Below are 16,813 nucleotides of genomic sequence, written 5' to 3' on the forward strand. Positions count from 1 at the left end.
ATACCTCAACATCATTTTTATATAAAAATTAACTCAAAATGAACCATGGATAAATATAAAATATGCAGCTATGAAACTTTTAGATAAAATATAAGCAAAAATTTTAGAGACCTGGAGTTGGGTGAAGATCTTTTAGACGTGATAAAAAAAAAATCTAGAAAATAGACAACTGATCAAATTGGACTTCATAAAAATTAAAACTTTTGTTCTGGGAAAGACTGTTAGGAGAATGAAATATGAAGCTACAGACTAGGAGAAAATACTTGGAAATCATATATCCAACCAATGACTTATATCCAGATTACATAAAGAACTCTCAAAACTCAATACTAACCAACAATCCAACTAAAAAATGGGCAAAACACTTCACAAAGTAGATTATATCAATGGGAAATAAACATGTGAATGAAATGCTACTTATCATCACCAGCCATTAGTATTGATAAAGTGCAAATTAAAACTGAGGTGAGAAACATATCTATGAGTGTCTGAAATAGTATTAAAAAGACCTCAACCACACCAAAGTGGTGGCAAGTATGGGAGCAGCTAGAATTTTATATCTTGCTCATGGGAACACAAAATTGTTCATGTACTCTGGACAACAGTTTGGCAGTCTCTTATGAACAGGCACTTGTACAAACTCGCAATCTTAATGCAGGGCATTCACACTGGACAACTGACAACTTATGTCACACAGAGACCTGCATATAATGTTTACAGTAGCTCTCTTCATCATCCCAGAAAGCTGGAACCAGCCCAAATGTCCTTCATGGTGAATGGATAACAAACTACTTGTATATCCAAACAATGGAATATTGCTCATCAGTATTTTGAGGGGGGCATTCTAATAGAAGAGAAAACATTTTGTTGTATTAAATAATTATTTTAAATTACCCAGGAAGTGCCTCCTTTGGTTCTGGTTCTGCCTCCTGGTTCTGCCTCCTGTATGCCTACGTCAGAGTCCCCTGTGTTCTGGATTGCTCTCCGTCAGCATTCTCCTTGGTTCCTAGGTCATTTATTGATTGTTCTCTGCTGACAAAAATCATTCTCTGGAAACAGAGGACCAGCTCATGCTCTCATGCTATAGAACTAAAGGGATTGTTGTAAAAAGCACATGATTTCAAGCCTCACTACCATCTAGAATTTCTAGTCTAACAGCTTCCAGCTATCAGAGCAGCTGAATGAGTCTGAGAAACACAGGGACATTGGAAGGTGACTGGAATAAGCAAAGTAAGACAGCGTTCTCCCCAGCAAGAGGGGCTCCAAGTACCATAGCAAGCAGCTTCACCCAGGCCTACAGCTACTGTTGTCTCTTCTCTCTTAGAAGCATGGGGTCGGGACCTCTGAGTAACTTATGCAGATGCCAGGCTTTCTGCTGAGTCGTTCAGGCATACACCATCTTCAAAGGACTCCCAACCCATTCGTCCCTTTGAAACACTTGCTTTGCTCAGGAGAAAATGTCACAATTCTTGCTGTTTAATTTTTACAGGAAGCCACGGCACTGATAAATGAGAGCTCATCCATACATGTTTTCACTCTGTTACCTAAGAAACTATCTTCAAAACAGAAGTCCCCATAAATACTCTGGAGATGCATCAGACACTCTCCGGCGCTGTGCGACACTGTGTATATTGTTTGGCAGGCGTTCATTGGTGGAAGATAAACTAGCACATTTTGCCAGGATTCAATTACTCTTGACCCTGACCTTGGCTGGAGGCTGTTTCCAGTTACACTCCATCTTAAAGAAAGACAGCAACTCCTCTTTCCCTGAGGTTCCTTTTCCCCTTCTCTCTTCTGCTGCCCCAAGCACAGCGCTCTACGGGCTGCCTCACTGTGGAGGGAACACGTGCTGCTGCTTCCCCGCTTAGAGTTTTCCTTTGAACCCAGCCTTCAAGTGCACCAAGAAATCCTCTTCCTTAAGCAATGGAATTTTGCTCTTAGAAAGTACTTGATCTTGAAGATCACCATACCACGTGATAGGGTGTTGTTAGATGTAGGTACTCTGTTGTCAGCAGCTCTCTAGAACTTACTCATCTACCATAGCTGGAGCCTTAAACCCAGTGAACAACTCCACATTTCTCTCATCTCCCAGGCCCTGGCAACCACTCTTGGATTCTCTGCTTCTGTGAGTCTGACTGGTTTAAATGCCTCATATAAGTGGAATCAGGCAACATTTATCCTTCTGCGACCAGCTTGTTTCACTTAGCATTACGTCCTCCAGCTTCCATCATGTTGTCACAAATGACAGGACTTCCTTCTTTTTTTTTTAAAGGCTGCTTAATATTCCATTATGTATATATTTATCCATCCTTTATCCATTCATCTGTCAATGGACACTTGGATTGTTTCCATATCTTGGCTATTGTGAATAATGCTGCACTGAACGTGGGAGTTCAGCTATTCCTTCTAGATCCTGATTTCAATTATTTTTGATATGTCTACTCCCTTGATTGTGGTGATGGTATCATGGGTGTTTGCATGTATCCAAACTTATCAAATTGTATACATTAAACGTGTGCAGTTCTTTGTATATCAATTATACCTCAATAAAGCTGTTTTTTCAAAAGTACTTGATCTTACACCTTATTGCTCACTACAGTATTTTTCCTCCCAATAGTGATGGCCCAACTCAACTCATCAGCACCCCAAATGCAACATGAAGTTCCCAAGATTCCACATCCAATGTGTGGTCTACGGGATAAGGTGCCCTGCCCCATCCATGATTCCCACCAGCTTGGACTGGGCTCACTTCAAATATCTTGAAGAAAAACCAAAAAATGTTTCCACCTGAGGTGGCGCCATAAACTATGAAACTCATGCAGCCCAAACAGCTGCTGCACCTAACGCTGGGGTGCAGCCAAAGGCCCAATGAATACATTTATATGACGTAGTAATTATAACCGAAGCTGAATGTAGTGTAATTACACAGTTCTGAGCTGTTCAGTTTTCACAGTACCCTTAAAAGTGAAAATGATGGTTAATATTTGTTGAACACTTGCAATCTGTTCTTCACATATATTATCTCACGTTATCCTTAAAATAATCCCATGTGGTAGGTGTTATTATCCCAATTCTTCTTATGAGAAAACAAAAGCTTGGTGAGAATAAGTAACTTTCCTATAGGCAATGAAATGGTACCTGGCAGGGACAAGGTTTCAGCCCAGTTTGTTTCAGTCCAAAGGCCAGCTTCCTGCCTCTCTGCTATAAGGTAGAGCACTGAGAGATCTGAAATAGTCCAAAAAAAAAGGGAAAATCAATATGAATAAAATATCCTCGCACAGCTGACTAATGTGTGAGTTACATTTAATTCTTACAGAAAAATACAGACCCTCCAAGTTGTTAGAAACTATTTTAAAATGATCTTGAGCCCAGTTCTGACATATAGGGATCCTATTATTTCACTATATAAAGATAAAAAAATCCAGTCTAATTTTAGGAGGTAGAGGCAACGGTTACATTTTATCTGTTAACTTTTCAGGTTTTCTTTTCTTAAGAAGTATATGTTCTAGACAAATATTGAGAACATACAGATAGTATAAAAAACAAAAATCCCTCATAATCCCACCTCACAGCAATGAAAGTTGCTATTGGTTTCCTAAATGTTGTTTCCATCTAATGCAGACATCCTGCGTTGTAGAATGCTTTAATAAAATTGTACAAAGCTCTTTTGTTCCACGATTCTTAAAACCAGGAGTATATTACATTTTATGATATTTCACAATTTATTTAACTATTGTTTTCTTCTTGGGCATTTAGATTTTTGCTTGCTTTTCAGGTAATATTCAAACATATATCTATGTATTTCTGATTATTTGTCAGTACACATTTTTTCCAGTGGAATTTCTAGGGCAATTCTAAAAAAGCGTAAGGCTTTATATGAACTCTGCCAGTTTGCCCCCAAGTAAACTATTTTCGACTTATTTAGGTGATTTACAAGAGTCTTTATTTGCTCACATGTTCACCCCACCAGGTGTTTTTAATCTCTACTAATAATGATAGGCAAAGAATGGTATCATTAAAATTTTTATACTTTTTCTGTGGGATTAAATTTGTTTTCATAAGTATTTTGGATATTTTAAAATTTGTTCTTCATTTCCATTTTTTCCCCCCATTGTGATCCAAGAAACTTTTAACATTTAGTTCTAAGGAAATATAAAATATTAAGTTATTAAGCTTAATATTTGTTCCAAACATTTTCCCAGGTTTTTTGCTTGTAGATTTTGTCTATAAGATATGTTGATGAACATGATTTTTGTGATAAAATATTTCAATTTCATTATTATTCTTTTATCTTATTGTTGTTTACTGACTCTTTGGGTGCCATTTTATTTTGTTTTTTTTACACATAAGCCCTCATGTACCTCAAGATCAGGTACCTATGAACTTATTTCTTTTTATGATTCCTTCAGAGTTTCTTTTTTTATATTTAATTTTATATTAATTTAGAATTAATTGTGGCATATAAAATGAGTCAGGATTTTAACTATGTATATTTTTTCAAACTAGTTGTCATGTTTATTATTCCTGGTGAATAAAAATTATAAAAAGAATGGACATCCATAAAACCCAATATTCCCATCTAGGGACAGAAGATGACTTTCCTTTTTTTCATTTTAAAATTTCTTCTTAAAGTTTTCTTATGTTCTTACGTGTGCTTTGAACATTCTTGTTGGGCTGGATATTTTATGGGTATTTTTATTATCAGGATGAATAGAGTATATCCCAGATCACCTTCAAACTGAGTTGTGTATCTACATGAAGAAACTACTGATTTTGTTTTTTTATGTTGTTCCAATAACCTAATTTTAAGTTATTATAAGAAAAATTTAGTTGATTAACTCCTGAGTGTTAATGTTTTTGCAGCTGTAAACCTAGATTATTGGTGTGTGTGTGTGTGTACTCTCAAGAGTAAATCTGGGTATTCGCCTTCTGTATTGTCACCAAATTTACAATTATTATTTAGGTGATATGCGCTTCAGCTTCCAACACTTAATATCATTACCTTAATACTATATTATCTCCAATCTTGAATTATTAAAATTTAATGATCTTTTGGTCTATTTTAAAAGAAGGGTATTTGAGAAACATATTTTCTAAACCCTGATGTATCAAAAGAGAGAGAACCTCTGCTGTTTGTGCTCATCTATGACATGAACAAAAGCCTACTTTTTTCTTCTATAACCCCTGATCCATATATATCAGAGCACAAATTCAATACAAAATAGCACAAAACTGGGTTAAGTATTTAATGACAGATATTTCAAGGCTAGTCAGACATACCAAAAGTGTTCAGTTGCACAGAGATGATAAGACAAGTTATTTGTTATCTAGCCAATAAATCCAGTAGACTTCCTACATTGCTGCTGTAAAGCAATTTTAAACATTAGAGCAGTAGCAATACTGGCTACATTTTAGAATATCTACTAATCCCCTGTTCTCTGGAGTTAGCTAATCCTAAACTGAGTAAGTCTCCAAGGGTATGTCAACATAATACTTTAATTATCATGGCATCTCTAGAACAAGATTTGCCCACGGTCAGCAGTAGCAGATTTCACAGCCAGGATAGAATCCTTTTATATGTCTCTCTAAAAAACTTATTATTTGATAAATGTTGTTGCATTATCCCAAGTTTTCAGAAGACAGGCAATAAAATATGTGTATTTCTAGGAACAACCTTAGTTGTTAAATAAAGCGCTATTTTTAAGTGTCTTTCAATCCATAGCCCAACCATGAGCAACTGGAAATAGCTTTGGAAGTTGGAAATACTTTTACTTATCTTTAAGATGCTATAGAATTGCTGCCTTCTAAATGGAAACTCTATTAAAGTGCCACGCTCTTGGTACAGAGGAAAATCCTTTAGTTTATTAACTTTTTCCTACTGTCACGTTTATATAAGCCAAGGAAATTAAGAATTGTGAAGAGTTCTGCAAAGTAAACATTGTCATTTTTCTTCCTTCACCTGACACTGTAACTCTGCAATATTCTTCTGTCAAACAGGAAGGGTGGAGGGGGAGATAATAAGAATTATGGAAAGATACAACAAGAAATTTCATGTCTTTAAAAGTCACTAAGTGTTGAAAGAAAAACTGGAAAATGTTTAAGTACAAATTGATCTTGAGGGAGAGAAATCCATATAACCTCATTTTGAATTTGATTCCAGAATGGGATATTTTAGGAGATAATTAATTTAAGGAATTTAAAGGAAAAAACTGGGACTAGATCGCCTTTTGATTTACAGCCATTACAGCTAAGGAATAAAGGAATGGGACTGTGCCTTAATGTCTAAACATTAAGGCAGGCAAAAGAATGTAGTATTAAGAAAATCCACACATATATACCACTTAGCCTATTCTGAAGCTGGCAGTAGTAGTAGTAATTTCCCAATTCAGTAAGTGGCTCTCGGATAATAAAAGAATCTATGAACTGGTCTGGCTCTACTTTAGCCCAAGTCTTTCTTTTTAATTCTGCAAAGCATCCGGTAAGTCAGATGATATTTTGCAATAAATCCTCTTCTCTTTAAACTTGGGAGAGTGGGTTAGCTTATCTGCACCTTAATTCATTTGAGGTGTTGTCAGATAAATAAGTGGAGAGATGGATATATTTAGATATTCATATATATATGTAAATAACTATGAAATACATGGATGGAAGTTATCAAATATGAATCTCTAGTAATATACTCCTATGGTTTACTAAAGTATATGCAATTGAGTCACTGTTGCCAACTTTTAGAGATGACCCTTAATGACAAATTCGGGAATTTTTTTTTTTTAGTTCTGTTTAAATCTTTCAATATATTGAAGTTCTTGTGGCTTATGTGATAGGCAGCTGCAAAACAGCTACCTATCAGAAAAAGTATTCTAAAATACCCACAAATGGTATTATCTTCTAATGGAGCACTAGAGTTTGTATTCAGATGCATGTTTCTTCCTTATAGAATCAGAAATAATAATTGTGGCACATTTTTATATCATAGCACTTGTTTTATAATCTATACCATTCTGAGAAAATTATTGGCAACTGGGGATTTAAGAACTGCAAGATGCAAGGGATGTTTGATTCTCTGTGGAAGCTCATTAGGCAAAAATATTTTGAATTTAATGGATTTACCACTGGACAAGTAACATGTGCAGAAAAATGTGCAGTGGCTTCTTCTTTTCTTACTCCTAAAAAAGGGTCAAAGGAAAAATTTCTTTTTCCCCCTGAAGTTGTCAGCTTTCCTCAACTGGGGTTCTTCTTTGGAACCACTGAACAAAGAAAATGATATAGGTGGCTATTTTCTTAATTCTCTCAAGGGTGTTTCTAACAGTACCATTCTAGATGCATAGGAGAAAAGTTGATTCATTATACTCGGTAGATGACTTAGGGCATTAGGGCTAAATTCTCTGGAGATCCAGTTGAGAAAGACTGTATGATGAATGAGATAATGTATACACTGTATTCTGGATTTCTTCTCATGAGGAAGAATATATTTCCTTATTATTTAAGGTAATTAGAGGTGTAGTTTTCTGAAACTTGCAGCTGAAAGCAATTTAACTTATATACCTTACAGTAAGACATGGTAAATTTCAGTTTACCTCTGTTTCCTCATTGATGGACATGGGGTCATTAAGTTAATGTAAAGTCAGTAAGTATGTATTAGTTAGCAAAGAAGTTTGGTATCTGTAAACAAATAATTATTCTTAAAGTTATAAATCATGCCTCTGCTGTGAGTTCCTTTCAGAAGAGTGATAATTTGTTAGCTTTGTAAGATCTTGTGGTTTTCAGACATTTTATTCATCCTTGGAAAAATAAAATTGAATTGTACTGAGCACAGTTTGGATGAATAAACCTTTGACACTTAATGATTTAATAACTAGCAATAAAAATTCAGTCTCAACAATTTGCTGACTGTTGACAGCAGATGTGTAAACCTGACCTCAATTCACGCATTTGTTGACAGTCCTTCAGAAGCTTAAAGATATGGTTGACAAGTGTGTATCAAGCATGGGGCAATTTATTTAAGGTAGTCATGCCCTTGGAGGAAGGGCAGGGACAGTGCCTTCTCTGCATAGTTTCTCACTTGACTTACTGTGGTGACGACAAGTGAAAGCTATTCCTTGTGGACTGGGCCAGGGTAGATTGAGGGGTTGGGTAGGGTTTGTTACAAAGATTTTTTTAAAAGAGGAGTTCAATTGACAAGTAATTGCACACAATGCTGGTTTTATTTCTACTGAGTCAGCTGTAGAATGACATATTTCTACATTTCATTTTGAAGAATTTCTGAAAATCGAAATCTGGGGTTTTATTTAAGGCAGAATTTTGGTAAAGGTTTTATTGTTTCGGTTATCTACCTATGTATCATCTATCTACTGTCTACCTACCTCTATTGATCTATCACCTTCAAAGTAAAATCTGAAGTATCATTTCAATATATACTATAGATACAAATGTTGCACTGATTGAAGTAGGGGTAGAGTCACAGATTTTCACTCTCTTGCACCTTTTCAAGCCTTCCAATGGTAACTGAGTAACCTTCAAGGAATATTTATCTACCCCTCAAAGGATAAATAAAAATCTAAGCATATTCATACAAATATACACTCATCTGATGTAAACCTTCCTTTAACTTCAACTTGTTCGTTGCAATATGGGCACAACCTCCAGCTAAAAGAGATGGGTGTAAACAGCGACTTCCATATTATCCTTATAGAGTTCTGATGCCATCACTGAGAGCATGGGGCTATGGGCAACAGATGACTCAACCACGGAGTCATATAGGTGATGATGATGGAAACTGAGGAAAGGTCTTCCATTACAAGTTTTGAATTCAGAGATTTCATCTAAATCCTGGTTCCATCACTGCTATTGAGTCTGTTAATACTTAACCTCTGTAGTGACCTATTTTCTCATTTGGGAAATAGAGATAGTAACAAAATATTCATTCATCTCTTAAGTGAATATTTTAAGAGTAATGAAGAGGCTTTCGGCACCACGCTCGGTGGTAGGCACAGTGTAAGCTGTCTCCCTACATAGCTGTGTTGAAGATGACATGGCATAATATGCACAGGTTGCCTAACCGAACACCTGGCACAGAAGCAGGCACTTAATGAGAGCTATTATGTTCACCTTACTGACAAATACAGAACCTGGGCCTCAGAATGAATACTCAGAAAGTAGGAACCGGGAGACTTTATAAAAGCTAAGTTGATGAGATCACTGAAAGAGCTCTCAGTGTTACTCAGAACTTTTGTCACTTTTATCCAATACTGTACTAAAAATTCTATCCAGTGGAGTCAGGCAACAGAAAGAAAGAAAAGGCATCCAGATTGGAAAAGAAGTAAAACTTTTAAAATTCATAGACATCATGACCATCTATGTAAAACATCTGATGAAATATACCCCCCAAAAAGCTACTAGAATGAGTGAGATTAGTAAAGTTTCAAGATTGAAGATCAGTGTACAAATATTCCTTGTGTTTCTATGCACAAGCAATGGACAAACAGAAACTGCAGTAAAAGCACACAATACCATCAAAATATAAAAAACTTAGGGATAAATCTGACAAAAGGTTTGCAAGTTCTGTATACCGAAGCTTCAAAACATTTCTGAGAGAGAATTTAGAGAATTTAAAAGACCAAAAAAATCCAGAGATATATTGAGTTCATAATTGGAAAACTGAATATTCTTAAAATGTCAGTTTTCAACAAGTTGATCTATAGATTCAATGCAATCTCGATTTAAAACAGCCAGGGGTTTTGTTTATTTGTTTGTTTTTAACTTTTTTCTTGGTTTTTAAATGGAGAAGATGATTCTAAAGTTCAGTAGAAATGCAAAGGACCTAGAAGAGACAAAACAACTTCAAAAAATTAACAAAGTAGGACTAACGATATCCAATGTAAAAACTTATTATAAAACTAAAGTTATCAAAACAGTGTAATATCGATGTAAAGATAGACAAATAGATTAACAGAGTAGAAGAGAGGGTCCAATAATAGTCCCATGCATATATGGATAACTAATTTTTCCAGAAAGATACAAAAGCAATTCAGTGGAAAAAGAATATTTTTTCAAGAAATTGGAAAACTACAAACAAAAAAAACTAAGCTTCAATCAATACATCTCACCATGTATAAAAATTAACTCAAAAAGTATTTTATACCTTAAATTTAAAAACTAAAACTAAAGAATTTTTAGATTAAAACAGGAGAATGTCTTTATGTTCATAGGTTGATTTAAAACTTCTTAAATATTACAACAAAAGCATGATTCCTAAAAGGAAAAAAAAATCAATAAAATGGGACTCATCAAAATGAAAATCTTCTCTTTTTGAGACACTATTAAAATAAATTTAAAAAGTTACAAACTGGAAGAAAATATTTGCAAATCATATATCTAATAAAGGGCTTATATCCAAAATATATAAAGGGGAATAAGCAACTCAATAAAAAATCTGGACAAATTATTTGAACAGACATTTTACCAAAGAAGATGTATGAATCCAAGTTAGTCCATGAAAAGATGCTCAATATCAATAGTCATTAGGGAAATGGAAATTAAAACCACAGTAGAATGACTAAATTGAAAAAAGACTAGTCACATCAAGTGTTGGAAAGGATATGGGGTAACTTGAACTCTCCTGCAAAGCTGGTGTGAAATGTAAAACAGGACAATTACTTTGCAAAAGAGTTTGGCAGGTTCTTAGTTAAATACGCAGTTATTGTATAATTCAGCTATTCTACTCTTATTTACTGAATAGAAGTGAAACCATATGTCCATAAAAAGACTTGTACACAAGTGTTCACAGAAACCTTATTTGTAGAGTCAAATGTAGGAAACAACCCAGATGCCCATCAATAGGTAAATGAATACACAAGTTGTAGCATATCCATGCAATGAAGTAAATGAAGTACTACTTACAAACAAAAGAATGAACTATTGATATACTTAACAACATAGATACCATCTCAAAATATTCTAAATGTAAAAGTACAGACCAAAAAGAGCATATACTGTATGATTTCATGTATATAAAATATTAGAATATGCAAACTAACCTATAGTGACAGAAAGCCTATCGGATTTGCCTGGGGATGGGAGAAGGAGAGATAGGTTACAAAGGAGTATAACAAACTTTTGTAGGCGATGGATATGTCTTTATCTTGATTGTGGTGATGTTTCCATGAGTATATACATATGTCAAAGATATCAAATTATACTATTTATGTCCAGGTTGTTTATGTCAATTATACCTCAACGAAGCTGTTAAAATAGTTTGTAGGTGTGATGAGTCTTAATAAGTGGGAAGGTCAGGGTGCTATGGGATCACAGGATGTAGCCTCGTCCTCTAGGTTCCTTCCTAGGGCATCTGTCTAGACTGATAAAGCCAGATATGATCTTGGGGGATTTTTGAAAAACAAGGAATTCACAGCAAGGAAACCAAATGCCAGTGCAATGATGGGAGATAACTCAGAAGAATCTAGAAGCAGCAAGGCAGCATATATTTTTTCAGATTTAACAGAAGTTATGTAACCAGTAACTTAGGGAAACCATATTCTTTTTAGCACATTTATTGTTATTATCAATAGAAAAAAATCTCAGCTCCTATTATGTACTGAGCCTTTTTATAAGCTTTGGAAATATAGATATGAATGAGACATATATCTAGGAACGATCATATGTACAAATAATAAGAAGATATTAGTAAATATTATTTAAACTACATTAAAAGTTGTGCTCCATTATCCGTAGCATTGAGGAAACAAGGGGACTATGCCATCCGAGTCGTATGGGGGGATGTGACACACCCAGAAAATTGTTCCAGCCATTGACCCTTAGAGATACTGAGCTCAGAAGGATTGTTTTACCTTAACTCAAGTTCACAGGCTAGACAATGACAGTAATTTACACTGAGAATTAACATTCCAGCATGGATAAGAATGCTTATGCCCTCAGTCAGTTGTGCTCTCTGCTACTGGGAGCACTGAAATAGTTTCCAGAATTTTGTTTCATAAGCATAGGGTCAGAACTGAGAGCAGGAGAAAGATCATCCTTCGTGTCTACCTTAGAAACAGACCTATCAACGCTAAGCCCAGTGCACCTGAGCACTCTTTCCCCTGGACTGTGCAGGGGCAACAGATAACGTCCTTTTGTTCCCCTTTTTCAAATCTCCAAGTGAAGCTTCCTTTCTCTGTGGGTCCGTCTTGTTATGGGTTGAATTGTGTCCTCTCAAAATTCCTAGGTTGAACTCCTAACCCCAGTACTTTAGAATATGACTTTATTCTAGGGTCTTTGCAGATTATCAAGTTAAGATGAGGCCATCAGGGCAGGTCCTAACCCAGTATGACACATACATAGGGAGAACACCTTTGAAGAAGAAGGCGGAAATCCAGGTTACGCTTCTACAAGCCAAAGAACACCAAAGGTTTTGAGCATGCCACTAGAAACTAGGAGAGAGTCATGGTACAGATTCTGCCCTAGAGCCCTCAAAAGGAACCAATCCTGCTGACACACTAATCTCAGACTTCTAGTCTCCAGAACCATGAGACAATAAATTTCTGTTGTATCAGTCACCCAGTTGGTAGTACTTTGTTAGTACATCCCTAGGAAACTAATACACATATTTTCTTCCATGATGTTTGTGCAACTTGGATGTCTAATTTTTCTTTCCATGCCCTAGACCACACAAATCTACCATCAGTTAGATTTCTATTCTTTCTGCTTTGGTTTGGAAGATACTCTGTAACCTAAAGGTACCTCTGCAGAAATCCTATCTTATCCACTGAGATTTAATTTTCCCAGTTCAGCTCTTAGAGGTGGTGGTGTTTTTCATGTAAAAGTTCTATTCTCTCACACTGTTATAGTGTATTTGTATAAGGTACTATATAAGTAACTATCTTATTTTTAACTTGGTTACCCAACTACCCTGTGAGATAAAATGAATCCTATCATTGTCATATTATATCCAAATTGCAGGCATCCTCATTTTAATTGGCTACAGTGACCAAGACTGAAGGTTTGATTTTCAAAAACAAACCATAAAACACAAACCCTAAAAACTATACAACACAGTAACCCAGTGACATAACCCAGTATGTTAAATTTGAATGACTTATCCATAAGCACCAGTAGTCTAAGTCCTTGGGCTTTGAGAAGTACTCCCATACCCTTACCTAATTTAATTTTTATGGACATTATCGAAAGTTCATTATTGCTTTCAATAATTAAAATAACTTGGATATCTAGTGTAGTTTTTATACTCACTCATTCACTCATGCACTGATATTTATTAAATGCTCACTCTGTTCTAAGCATGATGCTAGGCGCTGTGTATTCAGTAGTGAGCCAAACAGACATGGTCCCCACTTTCACATTATACACAGTCTAATGGGGAAATAACAATACATACATAATTACAAATTCTGATAGATATTAGAAGGAAAAAAAAACCCTGAGTACTATAAGAAAGAGTAGTATTAAGCCAGATGCCTAAGTAGTTAATATTTTTACTAAATGTATTAGTCAGAACCCCTTTAGTTATAAATGAGAGAAATCTTTCACAAGGGGGAAAACACAACAATAACATAGGGGAAAGGGGCGGGATTTTAGAAAGAACTCTGTGTGCCAACTTCTTTTGCTTCTATTATAAACTTCCTTTCTCCATTCTGGTACTTCTGGGTTTCCATCTTTACAGATTGGAAGTAGTGCAGGAAAGGGCCTTCCTTGTTAGTTCTGGTTCCTTGGTAGAAAAGGTCCCTAGGATATACTCCAGTTAGCCCAGCACGAGTGTTTTATTCGAGGGGTGGGCAATCCTAGAGGACATGCACACAGCCACCACTTAGCTTAAATAGCTTTCACTTATGTATTTCCTTCAACAAGCTAAGTAGCAACTGTGAGCAGGCAAGAAAGGATATTCTATAAGGTGCATCCCATCTGTGCAGGAATTGGCTAGTCTCTCATTGCTTTGGCCTCTACTCACTCCCGGCCAATGTTTCTTGGTCTCTGTTGCCTTATGGTCAGTGTGTGCAAAGCTGACAGCAGCTGTGGAGCAGTGCAGGGGTTAATGCTCCTGGTACTCTGGTGGGAGCTGGGCATGTATGCTCATTAGGAGCCTGGGTACTCTGGGTGCCTCACATTCCAATGACTGGCAGTGGAAACCCTCTTATTTTGATTGCTGACAACCAAGGGTACATTAACTGTTACATCACTGGGTATATATGCTGCTTACCGCTCCTTATCAACACGTTCATCAATTTCTGTACATTCTAAAATGTGTTTATAACATCAGGGTATAGTAAGTGTTTATCTCATTTAAAAGAAATAGACATTAACTGACCCGTGACAGGGTAAACATGTTTAAACCTTTACACTTGTGGAAAATGTGTTTACAGGTACAAGCCCATGTTGGCAAGAAAAGGTTATTTACCACTTTTAAGCATCGAATACAAATTTTTATTCACGCCTATTAAAATGTGGGATGAGAACTGTCACAGCCAAGAGGAGCCTAAGGAGACATGACAATTAAATGACATGTGGTTTCCTCAGTGGGATCCTAGGATAAAAAAGTGATAATGAGTCAAAAACTAAGAAATCTGAATACAGTATGGACATTGGTTAACACTAATGTGTCAACATTGTCGACTGATTGTAACCATACCAACATACAATGTTAATAATGGGGAAGGGTAGGCAAGGGTATATGGGGACTCACTGTACTATCTTTCAAACTTCCTGTAAATCTAAAACCGTTCTAAATTTTTAAAAGTTTACTTAACTAGAATGAGGCATTCTTTATGAAATTTCATTTTACATATCACAATGAATATTGTGCCCATTCCTGCTGAATCATCACAGTCAGAAGGACTGGATATTATAAAAAACAGAAAAATATGGGAGAGGTGTTCTGGACCCCACAAAGGAGTAGCAATTGCGTTTGGTTAGAGTCATTGGTATTTGAAGCCTGAATTTACCAATACTCTCGATGTGTTTTGCTATTAATTGATCATGGTGCATGGCTAAAACATAATTTCTCAGTGATGAACTGATGAACAGAATTTGAGATTTTAAAAGAAGCCATTCAATAAATACAAAATGTCTTTATTTTAAAATCTCTGACCACGTCGATTTGCAGAATGCTTTATTACTCTCCTTTTCATGTTAAAACTCAAAACTGAAAATCGCCTTTCCCCATGGTCCTGTCGCTCTCTCTGCCTCCCCTCCCATCGTTCCTCCTCCCCTTTCTCCCACTCTTCCTTCCGCATTTATCAGCACCCACTCTGCTCGACACTACGCTGAGGCACAGCCAAGGAACACACCCCCTAGTGGAGAGACACGTGCAAATGTCACCGACGGAATTTTCTATGCAAGAATAAATAGGCAGCTGCCTTTCTCTTTTTCAGATCTTGACAGGTTTGTCCCCTGGAAAATTCACCTTTCAATGGCTCAAGATTAGCAGGGAGAGACGGGCACGAGTTGGCCATTGGCAGAGAAAGCCTGCTATGGGGTAGGGAAAGTCAGGAGGCTCATGTCTGTACTGAGGGTATGAGAGACCCTGGGCAAGTCCATCCACTCCCGTGACCCCAGCTTTCTTGGGGGGCCATGGGATGAAGGTGCTTCCAGCTCAACGTTGTGGTCTTTGATTGCAAGGGCACGGGGCTCTTTAAGAAACATTTGCTCCAGATGGCATTTAAAGGGTTCTAACTCTCTAAGGATTGTCCAAGGAGGGTTTTCCTGTTTTTCCAAGCTGCCCTGCAAAACACATTATACTGTCCAGAAATGATGTTTAAAGTTTCAATAGCTTCTGGTTCTCTGGGCCACATCACCTTGCAGTTGCCCTCAAATTGTTTCTGAATCACGTTTCCTCTGGCACGAAGCAGGAGCCCTCGGTTCACATTACGCCTTACAATGTACAGCGCTCTCACCCTGCTGCAGAGAAGCTTTAATGTCAGAATGAAAAATGATAAAGCATAAATGAAATAGCAACCACATGTTCTCTGCAGCATGGCCCTGGGTCTGCGTGGCCTTTCGAAGCAGGGAGCAAACCACCTTTGCAGCACTCAGTTACAAAGATACCGTCTGCCAAGGTTGGCAGCTGGGGGTGGGGTGGGGGGCGGGCTCTGCCTTCACAGTCCCCAACCTGGGTTGACCTGAGGCCAGGAAGTGCTGCTGAGCTGGCCAGAGCCACCCCCCGAAATGGCCACTGTATGGACAGAGAGGTTCACTAAGAGACAGGAGGGCTTAATGGGATGGACCCAGAGGATTGGGCTCCAGTATCTGTTCTACCAGTCTGCCCAGCTGATTCTACTTCTTGATTATCAAACCCTTCTTTCCTCTTCATTTCTAGCCCTTTTTATTCTCAACTGAATGCCTGTGGCATCCTCTGATTGTCTTATGACCGCAAGTCTCGTCACCTTTAAATCTATTCACCATTTTTCAGGCAAAGTGATGTATTAAAAAACAAACAAACAAACAAAACTACTTTCAGTTATGTAAGGTAAGTTCTGGAGATTTAATGCACAGTGTGGTGACTATAGTTAACAATACTGTATTTTATACTTGAAATTTGCTAAAAGCGTAGATCTTATGTGTTCTTACCACACACACACACACACACACACACACACACACAAGAAAGAAAAGGATAACTATGTGAGGTGATGGGTATGTTAACTAACTTGACTGTGGTGATCATTTCACAATGGATACATATATGGAAACATCAAGCTGTATACCTTCAATTTACACAATTCCTGTTTGTCAATTATACGTCAGTGAAGCCAAAAATGTACATAAAACCCCTCTTTCAGTTCCCTCATGATAAAGCAAGTCCAACTTT

At 36.8% G+C, this 16,813-nt stretch overlaps 2 long non-coding RNA genes across 4 annotated transcripts in view; one reads left to right on the forward strand and one right to left on the reverse strand.

Moving 5' to 3' along the window:
- Positions 1-16,813, forward strand: part of LOC137205439 (uncharacterized) — a 393,223-nt gene that overhangs the window by 365,695 nt on the left and 10,715 nt on the right. The window contains exon 6 of one of the 3 annotated variants that reach the window (XR_010934139.1): positions 2,618-3,652. The exons of 1 other annotated variant lie outside the window; for it this stretch is intronic. This is a non-coding gene — a long non-coding RNA (uncharacterized lncRNA). Of the gene's footprint in view, positions 1-1,489; positions 2,570-2,617; positions 3,653-16,813 lie in introns of those variants that run through there. One more of the 3 variants, XR_010934140.1, reaches the window with a different exon arrangement.
- The window catches only part of LOC137205440 (uncharacterized), a 340,710-nt gene continuing 327,039 nt past the window's right edge, over positions 3,143-16,813 (reverse strand). The window contains exon 4 of the long non-coding RNA XR_010934144.1: positions 3,143-3,225. This is a non-coding gene — a long non-coding RNA (uncharacterized lncRNA). The remainder of the gene's footprint in view (positions 3,226-16,813) is intronic.

This window comes from Pseudorca crassidens, chromosome 14, assembly GCF_039906515.1.
Source record: "Pseudorca crassidens isolate mPseCra1 chromosome 14, mPseCra1.hap1, whole genome shotgun sequence".
NCBI classification, from domain to species: domain Eukaryota; kingdom Metazoa; phylum Chordata; class Mammalia; order Artiodactyla; family Delphinidae; genus Pseudorca; species Pseudorca crassidens.